A 13,848-nucleotide genomic window follows, 5' to 3' on the forward strand; every position below is an offset into this window, starting at 1 on the left:
TTTTGGATTCTGCTAATGCATGTCATGTACTATTTGTGATGCCTTATGTTGGAGGCTTTATAGATGAAAATTTTTTCTCAGCACACTGTCATTTTGTATTTCTCATACACAAAATTGAATACATTTTTTTGATGTCTCTTATCAAAAGTTTGCAAGATAAAGAAAATAAATATAATATATAGATAATTTCAAATCTATTTATCACATCAACACACTGAACCTTAAAATTAAATACAATTTGTGCATTAACGAAAGAACAAATGTCAGTATCTAACTTTGTATTCATAACCATTTCTTATTTCAATTTAAGTGCTACAATTAAAAATAAGTATTTTTCATCCTGGAAGTATGGTATAATTTTTTTTTTGCATTGAACTTTATTCATAAGACAACTAAAAAACTATATGTGCTGACTAAGACCAAAATATTGAAATGAATAAAGTAGCCTTTTTTAAGTTCAATACACTTTAAATAAGACCATCAACGGAAAAGCAAACAAAGAAACCAAATCCCACTAGAGAAGCCACAACAAATGCTAGAGCAGAGAACAAATGAGAGATGTTGTTTTTATGACTGTTCTGTGTTGAAAGTTAAATATGCCTTTGCTTTGCTTTCTGTGTATTCAGTATTAATTGGAATGCAGGAAAGGGCTATAAAGGACTGTTGACCTCTGCAAAGAAACTTTCTCAGAAGTTTTACTTTCTTCTACTACAGTAAAGTAAGGATTTAAACATGGCCTCATAGCACAAAGTCACACAGGTTATCAATTAGCAAATGATTTATTTTATGTATGAGTATATATTATAAATAGTGATGAGTGAGGACTAAAAGTGAGGATTAAAATGCTCAGGTGTTCAGTACTCGAATCAAGCAAATAGGAATGCTGGGGTGCTCTTCTCGAGCAACGACTACGATGGAAGTCAAAGGGAAACTAGAGATGTTTTCCTGCAGACCCTCTCAGGACGTCTGGGGGCAGTAAAATCACTGAAATAGACGGAAAATAGTCTAAAAAAATGGGAACAGCATGGGTAAAACACTAGTGATGAGCAAATTGTAACTATTTGTGTTCAGATTATGATTACCAAATACTGAGTATTATTCCAGTATTCATCACGACAAGAAAATGCTCCATTTTCCCACCGCTATCTGCATGATTCAGGTCATGCCCTTTTCTTATCTCAGTTAAGTTTACCTTGGTAGTCTGTGGACCAACTCATTCTGTTTGGTCTCCACTTTCATTGTCCACCTCAGGTAATCTGTTGCTTTCCCATTCACCATGATTACATGTATTTATGCAGGGTCTTATGACTCACAGATTTGGTATGTGGATAATGTGTACATACATGCCCTCAGTGGCTTATTAATGTTGTTTTGTAGTTTTTTTGCAACATATGATTTGTCCATTCTTACCCATATCATTGCATATGCGCTCTTGGCGCATCATATTGTGGTGGTGTTTTCATTAGCACAGTACCTGTCTTTTGCCATTGTGCCTTGATGACCATTGTCATTTATTTACTGTGTCGGGTGTCACTCATTACATGGAGTTTGGTATGTTGTTTTTAAGTGGTTTTAGGTATATATTTTTATGAATTTAATAAAGATTTATGGTTTTACATTTCTTGTGCAGTGCTTTTCATAAGGCTGTTTTTTTCATTTTCTTATACAACTTGGAGACCCATCTTGGAGTCTTGATATTTAAAAACATTTCAAGCAGAGAGCAGGGCAGTGGCATCAATTGCCCTCCCCCTTCCCCTTAGTGTCTTGCACAGCAGTCAGGTATGGTCCATAAAACACACAGGATGTGGGTCATCCTTTGCGGTCTCAAAAAAGGCCCAGGCTAGGCAACCCTTCATGCAAATTTGAGACCCACAACCGCTGCTGGCCACAGCCAGAGTTGTTGGTGAGGTTGCAGTGCTTCTCATTGTTGCACCACTACATGTTTGTACAAGAATCCTCAATGTAACCTCCTCATCTTCCTCCTCCTCCTCCTCATCTGCTGAGCTACTCAGCTGCATGCCTCTGGGTTCACACTAAGTGGGATCTACAACTTCATTGTCAGGTTCTATGTTGTCCCACTCTTCCTCTTCCTGACCTGACATCACAGAACAATACACGTGCATCTCAGGTATCTGAGTCTCATCAACATATCTCCCCCAGGGGGTAAACATTTGTTGACAGGGGTCTGGATCTTGTTCGGACTGGACTTCATCCACCTTTGGATCCGACGGACAAAGATTTTTAGCATCAGTGCAAATCTTTCCCTCCTCTTCAGTCTCTGAATCTTTGGAGCAGACCTCTGATGCCCGTGGGATAGAATGTAGAATCAACTCTGCAGACTCGCCCATGTGTGGTTCCTGATAGCCTTTGGAGAGTTTGAGAGTTGTGACGTGGGGGGAAACAAGTGTAATTTGGGTGGCATGTCTAAGGAATGAACTGTTGGTGATGATGAGGTGCAGGAAGAGGAGGAGAAACCACTTAATGCAACGTTTGCCATCACCTCTAGCACATGCTGTCTCTCGCCCTCATTAAAAGGTTGAAGCGAGCTGCAGTTGCCAAAGAAATAGAGTGGAGTACCCATTTAGAAATGGAAGCTGTTCTCAGTTCTCTTGGGATAGGACGAGCGTGTGTTTGCTCAGTAGAGCTTTGACTAACATTAGAATGTCCCCCACAAACACCTCGAGCACCCCACCTATTCCCCTTTCTACCATGACAACATGATTTTCCATTCATGTTTGATAAACGATTCCCCTTTGAAACAGATATTTTTCAACCCTAGGCCCACACCTGTCAGACACCTGACACAAAAGTAAAATTCTGCATTTCTTGGCTGAGATGGCAATATTGGGATGGCCCAGAGAAGTACCAATACCTTGTTAGAAGGTTCACTGCCAAAATTTTAGCAGACACCAAAAATTAGGAATACCTATTGAGATGGTTCACTGGCAAATCTTAAGCAGGCTCTAAATAGTAACAATACCTATTGAGATGTTCATTGTCAAACTTTTAGCAGCCATCAAACAGTAGCAGTATCTATTGAGATGGTTCTCTGTCACTTTTTTAGCAGCCACTAAAAAGTAGCAATACCTATTTAGATAATTCACTGGCAACTCTTTAACAGGCACTCACAAAGTAGCAATCCTTATTTATATTATAAAATGCTGATTTGTGGCACATACCTTTCCCTACACTGCACATCCCTATTTTACACTATCGCTCTCCTATCTATCTCAACTATCTATGATTAAACCCTTGCTAAGCTAACTCTTTAGCAGCAGAGGCAGCACCTTCCCTTAACATTAACATTCACAAAATGGTGCCGACTTCACATGTTCTCATTTTATATGAAGAGGGACATGTGACTTTTGCAGCCAATGATACAAGCCCTTGTGTCTGAACCTTGTGGATGTTTTGTGTGTGGTGATTGGCTGCAGGAACATCCACAAATAAAAGTAAAGAAAAAAAAGTGTGCCACTCCTCTGATCTCTCCCGAATTCCCTCCCATCATTAAACACATCCCCCCAGTCATAATACAGCACCACGATCCTATCCAAAAGCAGCATCATATGTATTAGAAAAGCATTTTGTAAAACAAGCATAGTGGATTATTCCTGGATTTTCCCAAAAATGCTCGGGTACATGACTTAGAACCAGATAGGGAATTGCTTATACCAAATTTGAAATTAGCGAACTCAAACCGAACAAGTTTGCTCATATCTAGTTATGTGGCCTTAAGTGTCAACTACAGCTTGACAATGATATTTCATGCTGTTCACAAGTTGAGTTATTGTCTGCTGAGGCATGGTATCCCATTTTTCTTGAAAGGCAGCCCTCAGGTCATTGAGGTTCTGCAGTACAGAGTTACGATCCTATATGTGTCCTATGGGATTCAGGTCTAGAGAAAGTGCAGACCATTCCATTTGAGGTAGACCAGTTTCCAGCAGCCATTCCCTAATGATGCGACCTTGATGAGCTGCCCCATTGTCATCCATGAAGATGAAACTAGTTCTGTGTTGTTCATGCAGAGGCACAGTGACTGGATTACTGATGTTATTTAAAAGGTAATATATATATATATATATTGTATATATATATATATATATATTTATATATATATATATACATATATATATATATATGTATATATATATATATATATATATATATATATATATATATTCAGAAGGTATAGGGAAGTACTATAGTGACTAGATATACCTGCCTAGTATTCCCACACTTTAACACTAACACCACCAAAGGCTCATATAGTGACCACAGTGGCTGATTCATAGCACTCTCCTTGATGTCTTCAACACCATTGGCGGGCATTAAATTCTGCTCAGCGTGAATCAACCTTCATCAGTGAAAAGCATTGAGGGCCACTGATCCCTCGTAGAGATGAGGGAACCCAAACTTTAAAGTTTGGTGTCCTAACCAAACCCAGACTTTACAAAAAAATCAGTTTTTGAGTTTGGAGTTGGGCCCAGTGCAAGACACTTGCAGTGTTTGAATGGCTTGTACTGGGGGTAAAATCAGTGTCATTGTATGTCATGTGAAAGCCATCTACCAGGAAATTTTAGAGCACTTCAAGCTTACCTCTGCCGCCAAGCTTTTTGGAGATGAAAATTTCATTTTCCAGCAGGACTTTGCACCTGTTCACACTGCCAAGAGTACCAATATCTGGTGTAATAACCACAGCATCACTGTGCTTGATTGGCTAGAAAACTCACCTGACCTAAACCCCATAGTATTGTCAAGACGAAGATGAGAGACACCAGACCCAACGATGCTGATGAGCTGAAGGCTGCTATCAAAGCAACCTGGGCTTCCATAACACCTCAGCAGTATCACAGGCTGATCGCTACATGACACGCCGCATTGATGCAGTAATTCATGCAAAATGAACCCCGACCAAGTATTGAGTGAATTTACTGTACATACTTTTCAGTATGCCAACATTTCTGAGTTTAAAATAAGTTTTTCAGTTGGTCTTATATAATAACCTAATTTTCTGAGATAATGACTTTTGGGTTTTCATTAGTTGTAAGCCATAATCATCAACATATTCTAATTTATTGAGAAGCACCTGTATATCTATATACAGTGTGTCCACCCATATCCTGTTCACCATCATTAACTTGAGAACAGCGGCAGCTATAGGCAAAGAATTGGTGTCTAGGTATACTAAAGTAGCCATGGGCTACACAATGAAACCACCTATAGCACCACCTGTTGGAAAACAACAGAGTTAGCATTTTTATTTCCAAAACGGAACGAGATAGACAAAAACAGTGAATTAAAAGATTTTAGGGCATCATCAATTCAATACGAATCGACACCTTGCATACAGAAATGCTATGATATGAAACCCATGACCCCCCAAAAACATTGAATGCTGGTCACGCATATGGCGCTCATTTAACTTTGATGCTGAAAGTGGTGACCATAAGCTGCAATGCACATCTGGACTCTGGACAGCACACTGTATCTTGCTGCAGGTTGTGCAATATGGTAGGTGACATGTTTGCACAAGCAACTGTGATACGTCGTCGTAGGTCCTGCAATGTTGGTGGAGGGGTCACATACACATGCTGTTTGATGTGACCTCACAGAAAGAAGTCCAATGGGGTTAGGTCAGGTGAGCGTGGAGGCCACTCCACTCAGTCACCATACCCAATGACTTGTAGGAAGGTCTCCATGAGGTATCACTTCACGTCCGCAGCCTTGTGAGTTTTACACGTTCTAATCCTAGCATTTCTGTATGCAAGGCATCGATTCGTATTGAATTGATGATGCCCTACAACTTTGTAATTCACTTTTTTCTCTATCTCGTACCGTTTTTTAGATAAAACTGCTGACTCCGTTATTTTCCACCAGGTGGCGCTATAGGTGGTTCTATTGCATAGCACATGGATACTTTACTATACCTAGACACCACTTCTATGCCTATAGCTGCCACCGTTCTCAAGTTAATGGCGGTGGACAGGATAGGGGTGGACACACTGTATATACCTCATAATAACATCATGATACACCAGCTGCTGTAAAACCTCTTAAAACACACCTAAGCACTGCAGAACCTAATAATTCATGACTCATATGCTGAAGAACCTTATAACTCACACCCCAGTTGCTGTAAAATATTATAATTCATACCTCAGCTGCTGCAGAACCTCATATTATACACTTAAGCTGCTGCAGAACCTCATATTTCTCGCCTCAGCTGCTGCAGAATCTTGTAATACACACTTCATCTGCTGCAGAACCTCATTATAGACACCTCAAAAACTACAGAATCTCATAATATACACATCAGCTGCTGCAGAGCCTCACAATACATCTTAGGCACCCATAACACCTGTTTTTACCATCCATATGTACTTGTGCCGTCCGTGTGGTAAAGAATCAGAATAAAATGCATTCGCAAACTTACTGATTTTTATGTGTTAAAGATGTGCAAAGATAATGATCCATAGAGAGACCGATAAATAGAAAGATACAGTTAGGTCCAGAAATATTTGGACAGTGACACAATTTTCGCGAGTTGGGCTCTGCATGCCACCACATTGGATTTGAAATGAAACCTCTATAACAGAATTCAAGTGCAGATTGTAACGTTTAATTTGAAGGTTTGAACAAAAATATCTGATAGAAATTGTAGGAATTATACACATTTCTTTACAAACACTCCACATTTTAGGAGGTCAAAAGTAATTGGACAAATAAACCAAACCCAAACAAAATACTTTTATTTTCAATATTTTGTTGAGAATCCTTTGGAGGCAATCACTGCCTTAAGTCTGGAACCCATGGACATCACCAAACGCTGGGTTTCCTCCTTCTTAATGCTTTGCCAGGCCTTTACAGCCGCAGCCTTCAGGTCTTGCTTGTTTGTGGGTCTTTCCGTCTTAAGTCTGGATTTGAGCAAGTGAAATGCATGCTCAATTGGGTTAAGATCTGGTGATTGACTTGGCCATTGCAGAATGTTCCACTTTTTAGCACTCATGAACTCCTGGGTAGCTTTGGCTGTATGCTTGGGGTCATTGTCCATCTGTACTATGAAGCGCCGTCCGATCAACTTTGCGGCATTTGGCTGAATCTGGGCTGAAAGTATATCCCGGTACACTTCAGAATTCATCCGGCTACTCTTGTCTGCTGTTATGTCATCAATAAACACAAGTGACCCAGTGCCATTGAAAGCCATGCATGCCCATGCCATCACGTTGCCTCCACCATGTTTTACAGAGGATGTGGTGTGCCTTGGATCATGTGCCGTTCCCTTTCTTCTCCAAACTTTTTTCTTCCCATCATTCTGGTACAGGTTGATCTTTGTCTCATCTGTCCATAGAATACTTTTCCAGAACTGAGCTGGCTTCATGAGGTGTTTTTCAGCAAATTTAACTCTGGCCTGTCTATTTTTGGAATTGATGAATGGTTTGCATCTAGATGTGAACCCTTTGTATTTACTTTCATGGAGTCTTCTCTTTACAGTTGACTTAGAGACAGATACACCTACTTCACTGAGAGTGTTCTGGACTTCAGTTGATGTTGTGAATGGGTTCTTCTTCACCAAAGAAAGTATGCGGCGATCATCCACCACTGTTGTCATCCGTGGACGCCCAGGCCTTTTTGAGTTCCCAAGCTCACCAGTCAATTCCTTTTTTCTCAGAATGTACCCGACTGTTGATTTTGCTACTCCAAGCATGTCTGCTATCTCTCTGATGGATTTTTTTCTTTTTTTTCAGCCTCAGGATGTTCTGCTTCACCTCAATTGAGAGTTCCTTAGACCGCATGTTGTCTGGTCACAGCAACAGCTTCCAAATGCAAAACCACACACCTGTAATCAACCCCAGACCTTTTAACTACTTCATTGATTACAGGTTAATGAGGGAGACGCCTTCAGAGTTAATTGCAGCCCTTAGAGTCCCTTGTCCAATTACTTTTAGTCCCTTGAAAAAGAGGAGGCTATGCATTACAGAGCTATGATTCCTAAACCCTTTCTCCGATTTGGATGTGAAAACTCTCATATTGCAGCTGGGAGTGTGCACTTTCAGCCCATATTATATATATAATTGTATTTCTGAACATGTTTTTGTAAACAGCTAAAATAACAAAACTTGTGTCACTGTCCAAATATTTCTGGACCTAACTGTAGATATCCAGCAGATACATAACTTGACAACCACACATGACTTTATAAAGGTGCATCGTTTAGTGCCTGGCATATGGAGCTTTTTTTCCAGCTTTGTATTGACCAAATAAATCAATTAAATCTATGACATGGGGCTCCCCCATTTTTAGCAACCAGCAAAGGTAAAGAAGACAGCTGTGAGCTGATAGCAGGCTTAGAAGGTCCATGGTTAAAATACACTAACATCATGCCAAGGTGCTGGTAATATAGAGATGTATATGAGCCCCTCATTATTAATAAAAAGGAAAAACGCCTAAAATTACTTCATTGATATAAACACTACCTGACACTTTGCTTCCTTCCCACATTCAATGTTATTTTTTATTTTTTTTTTTTTTTTTAAATCCAATCAATCCACAAAGGCATAAATATCAAACCATAGATAGCTATAAATTATGTTATGTGTTATTATAAGAAATAACACGAAAATAAAATATTGAACACGCTTACTAATATATATTTAATACTTCTTTTAAAGACCTTTGTTAGTGATGACCGCTTCAAGACATCTCCTGTATGGAGAAACTAGTCTCATGCATTGCTCAAGTGTGCTTTTGGCCCATTCTTCTACAAAAACACTCGTAAAATCCTGAAGATCCCATGGGATCCTTTTATGAACTCTGAGCTTTAGTTTCTTCCATGAATTTTATATTTGATTCAGGTCAGGTGATTGCCTGGGCCATTTCAGCAGCTTTATTTTTTTTCTCTGAAAGCAGTTCAGAGATTTCTTGGCTATGACTCTGGGATCATTGCCTTCCTGAATTTTTCACCCTTATTTCATCTTCATCATCCTGGTAGATGCCAGCAGATTTTCATCTTGGTACATTTATGATATACTGATATGCTAATATCCAGTGCATTTTGACCTCCAAGCATGGTATGTATTACGGAATCCAAAGAGTTCAATTTTGGTCTCATGTGACCAGACTATATTTTCCCAGGGTTTAAAAGGCTTGTCTAAATGTTGTTGAACTAACTTTAAATGTGATTGAACATGCATTTTGTTTAGCGATGGAGTCTTGTGTGATGAGCGTGCATACAATGCATGGCTGCGTCTCTCCTTTGTCTGAAATTTTGCAGGGAGCACCTTGTCCTGGTTGGTTTATGGTAAAATCATGTTCTGTCTACTTCCATATTATGGTCCCAACAATGTTTTCTGGAACTTTCAGTAGTTTAGAAATGTTCCTATAACCAGTAAGTTTTGCAACAATAAGGTTGTGAAGGTTGGGAAATAGCTCATTAGTTTTAACAATCATAAGATGTTTCTTGTGTGGCACCTTGGTAATGATATACCTTTATATAGGCCATAGGTTAAAGCAGCTATTACTTTGCACTAAGTGACAGGATTGCTTTCTAATTACCCAGAGAATTCAGCTTGCATCATGACTTTCCATTACGTTTTCACTCTCTCTTTCTTCATGTGTTCAATATTATTTCCCTGTGTCATTTCTCATTATTATACATAACTATTGTAGGAACATCTATGGTTTGATTTATTTGCCTTTATGGATTGTATGGGTTGTTACCGGCATCTGGTAATAAATTAATGTCAATAAAACCTTTAGAAATATACTTACTTAAAAAAGTAGTGAGCTATACAAGACCTATTTCCCCTGCTTTAAATAGATAGATGATAGATAAATGGTAGATAAATAATAGAGTGATTATACAGTAGATAATATATAGATAACTGGATTATAGATATATAGAAAGATGAATATATGATAAATAATACATAGAAAATAGATAAATTGGTAAATAGATGATAGATAATAGATTGATAATTTAAAGATAATAGGTAAGAGATAGATAAAAGATAGATAAATGATAGATAATAGATAAATAGTTATATAATAGCTATCTAGATAATAGCTAGATAAATAGATAGGTTATAGATAAATAGAGAGACAGAAACACAGATAGACACAGCAAATTAAAGTCACCTATGTAGAAGTATTTTACATCTTGAGTTTTCGGAAGAGCAGTGGATGTTTGACACCTGCTCATCTCTTTCTTTCAGTGACATGATGCTGTCATGTGACCCAAAGGTCTTGGCAGGATCTTCTGACTTTCCTGAGATTGAATAGTGTAGAAATAAGCTTTTAGGTTTGTTCTCCACCATTCAATTCAACAGTCTGCCCCTGCTAAAAACTGATTGGTCAGTTTAGGCTTAAGGGGGTTTAGACTATGGAAGAGACTAGGCATGGCTTCTGTTGTAACATTACCACCATTTTCTGCCAGACAGGAAATCTCTAGTCGGAGTGTGAGCAGCTCTTCCAGGATCAGGAGACAGCTAGATTGTAGCTAGTCAATGGAGCAGAATGCTGACAAGCAGTATAGTACAAACTGTCAACATTTTGCAGCCTAGGTACACACACAAATTATAAGGAAAGTCCACACAACCCCTTTAAGGGCATGTTCTCTTTCATGGCTTTTAGGCTTCATCTGAGATTTTTATTTTCATAAAACCAACTTCATTTGATATACTCCTTCTGAGAATTAAGAGCTGGCTGCTCGAAACGCGTAGAAGCGGTATCTCTTTTTCTTTTTCTGTTCACCATGGTTTTATCTATTTTTTCTGGATTTAAAGTTTCAATTTAAAGTGATTTTGTAATTCAATCCCATTTGCAGCTGTTGGAACTACATCATTATCTGTCATTCAAAAGTACAACTCGTCTCGCAAAAAAAAAAAGCCCTCATATGGCTATATCGAAACAAAAAAGAAAAGGTTATGCCTCTTGGAATAAGGGAAGGAAAAAACTAAAGCAAAAGATGAAAAATTGCCCAGTCTTTAAGGGGTTAATTATTTTCTTCTTAATATTAATATTTTTTAGAAGATTGTTAATGTAAACCAGGTGGACATTTCTTATGTTATTTTGGCACCAACTGCTAACATAGAAGTGGAAACTTCACAGGAGCAGAATTAAAGAAGCACGGAAGCTTCAAGTTACCACAGAACAAAATTGCTGAGAAAATTCCTTTGTCCATTCCAAACAGCAAAAATTTGAATGCCTGCTGTTCAGATGGGATTACCTTATCGGAGAACATTTTTACATGTGTCGGTATATTTCATATAAAAATATTAAATGTATTGAAAAATTGTATTAGCATCCTGATAAAATGTTGTCTTTAATGCTGAAAATTGATTAAGTCAGACTTTGGAGTGAGGAAAATCACTGATATGTCTGAAGTACAGGGATTGCTAGTTACACGGTATTAAACCCCCAGAGGGCAAAACATTCCAACCATACCTTATTCAGCAATGGTTTTTATGTATACCTTGAATATCTATTGAATATACATACAGTAGCCTGTAGACTGCTTGTGTGTATAACTACTTAGTATTTTCTGATTTAGAAGTGTTATAAAATATGTTGGGCTAATGTAAATTAAAAATAATAAAAATAAAGAGATATTTTGAGATTATATATATATACAGTATTACAGTACTTTTGTGATATGGCCAGGAATTTCAAATGTTTCTATTGTAAACATTTTGATAGACATTCAGTATAAAAGTATCTGCGTCAACAGAGCTGATTCTGAAAATTGCACTTTATGTATGCCAAATTTGTAACACCATCTTACATATGTATGGAAATTATTGCAAAATAAATATTATTTTGTGTCTTATATTTTTATAAATGGCCTCTTGGTATCATCAGATATAGCTTGTCCAACAATTCTTTACCATTCAACATAATGTGCAGTTTCCCTCACACTGAAGTTTTAGAGCATTGAAACAATTTTTGGCCATCCATAATTACTGTACATTGAAAAAATAAATAAAAAATTGATAGGTATGTTCTCATTAAATAAGATTGCCAATATACTTAATATATGATGGTATTGGGATTTCTGTCACAGAAAAGTTGTCTAGATAAAGAAGAGGTTTTCTCAACAATGTGAATATTTGAAGGAGCCTCAATGTAAACTACACATATGCAGCTATACTAAACTGTTAGTATTCAGTTAATGCCAGCAAGTTCTGGCTTGTATAGGTTATGTTATAGGATGCAACACTTGGTGATCCGATTATTTTTTTATTTTATTAAAATGTAAATGTAACCCTGCGCTTTACAGTTACTCTCCAAAAACCCTGCCTCCATTAAAGTGAATGGAGCTGAAAACTACAGGTTATTAATAGCAGCTGTGATTGGTTGCTATAGGAACAAAGGACATGCATAGTATAAGAAGCTTATGTGTGAGGTAATATGATGCAGAGACAGACAGGCAGACACAGACAGAGAAAAAGGCACACAGGGAAAGAGACAAAGAAAGGAAAAAAAGCCAGACAGACAGAAAGAGACAGACAGAAAGACACATGGGGAAAGAAACAGACGGGGAATGAGACAGACGGGGAAAGAGACAGAGATGGAACGAGACAGACAGAGACAGGCAGAAAGGGAAAGAGACAGGCAGCAAAAGAGACAGAGAGAGAGAGACAGACAAAGACAGACAGGGAAAGAGATGGGGAGAGAGACAGATGGGGAAAGAGACAGACAGGGACAGAGAGAGACAGACAGGGAAAGAGACAGAGAGAGACAGACAAGGAAAGAGACAGAGACAAACAAAGACAGACGGAGAAAGAGACAGATGGAGAAAAAGACAGATGGGGAAAGAGACAGACCTGGAAAGAGACAGACCTGGAAAGAGATAGACCTGAAAAGAGACAGACGGGGAAAGAGACAGACGGAGAAAGAGCCAGACAGGGAAAAAGACAGACAGGGAAAGAGAAAGACAGACACAGGCAGACAGAGAGAGAGACAGACAGCAAAAGAGACAGACAGAGAGACAGACATGGAAAGAGATGGGGAAAGAGACAGACAGGGAAAGAGACAGAAGGGGAAACAAACAGAGAGATGGAGACGGACAAGGAAAGAGACAGACAGAGACATGCAAACAGGAAAAGAGACAGACAGCAAAAGAGACACACAGAGAGATGGACAAACACTGACAGGGAAAGAGATGGGGAAAGAGACAGATGGGCGAAGATACAGATGGATAAAAAACAAAGAAGAGGAAAGAGACAGACCTGGAAAGAGACAGACCTGGAAAGAGACAGATGGGGAAATAGATAGACCTGGAAAGAGACAGACCTGGAAAGAGACAGATGGGGAAAGAGACAGATGGGGAAAGAGTCAGAGACATACGGGGAAAGAGACAGACTGGGGAAAGAGACAGACCGAAGAAAGAGATAGACCGGAGAAAAAGACAGACAAGGAAAGAGACAGATGGGGAAAGAGACAGATGAGAAAAGAGACAGACCTAGAAAGAGACAGACCTGGAAAGAGACAGACGGTGAAATAGTCAGATGGGGAAAGAGGCAGATGGGGAAAGAGGCAGACAGGGAAAGAGACAGACAGACACAGATATAAAGAGAGACAGACACAGAGATAGAGAGAGACAGACACACCTGGAAAGAGACAGACCTGGAAAGAGACAGATAGGGAAATAGACAGACCTGGAAAGAGACAGACGGGGAAAGAAACAGACAGGGAAATAGACAGACGGGGAAAGAGACAGACTGGGGAATGAGACAGACCAAAGAAAGAGACAGACTGGAGAAAGAGACAGACTGTGGAAAGAGACAGACAAGGAAAGAGACAGATAGGGAAAGAGACAGATGGGGAAAGAGACATATGGGAAAAGAGACA

Source organism: Anomaloglossus baeobatrachus, chromosome 4 (assembly GCF_048569485.1).
Source record: "Anomaloglossus baeobatrachus isolate aAnoBae1 chromosome 4, aAnoBae1.hap1, whole genome shotgun sequence".
Classification (NCBI taxonomy): Eukaryota; Metazoa; Chordata; class Amphibia; order Anura; family Aromobatidae; genus Anomaloglossus; species Anomaloglossus baeobatrachus.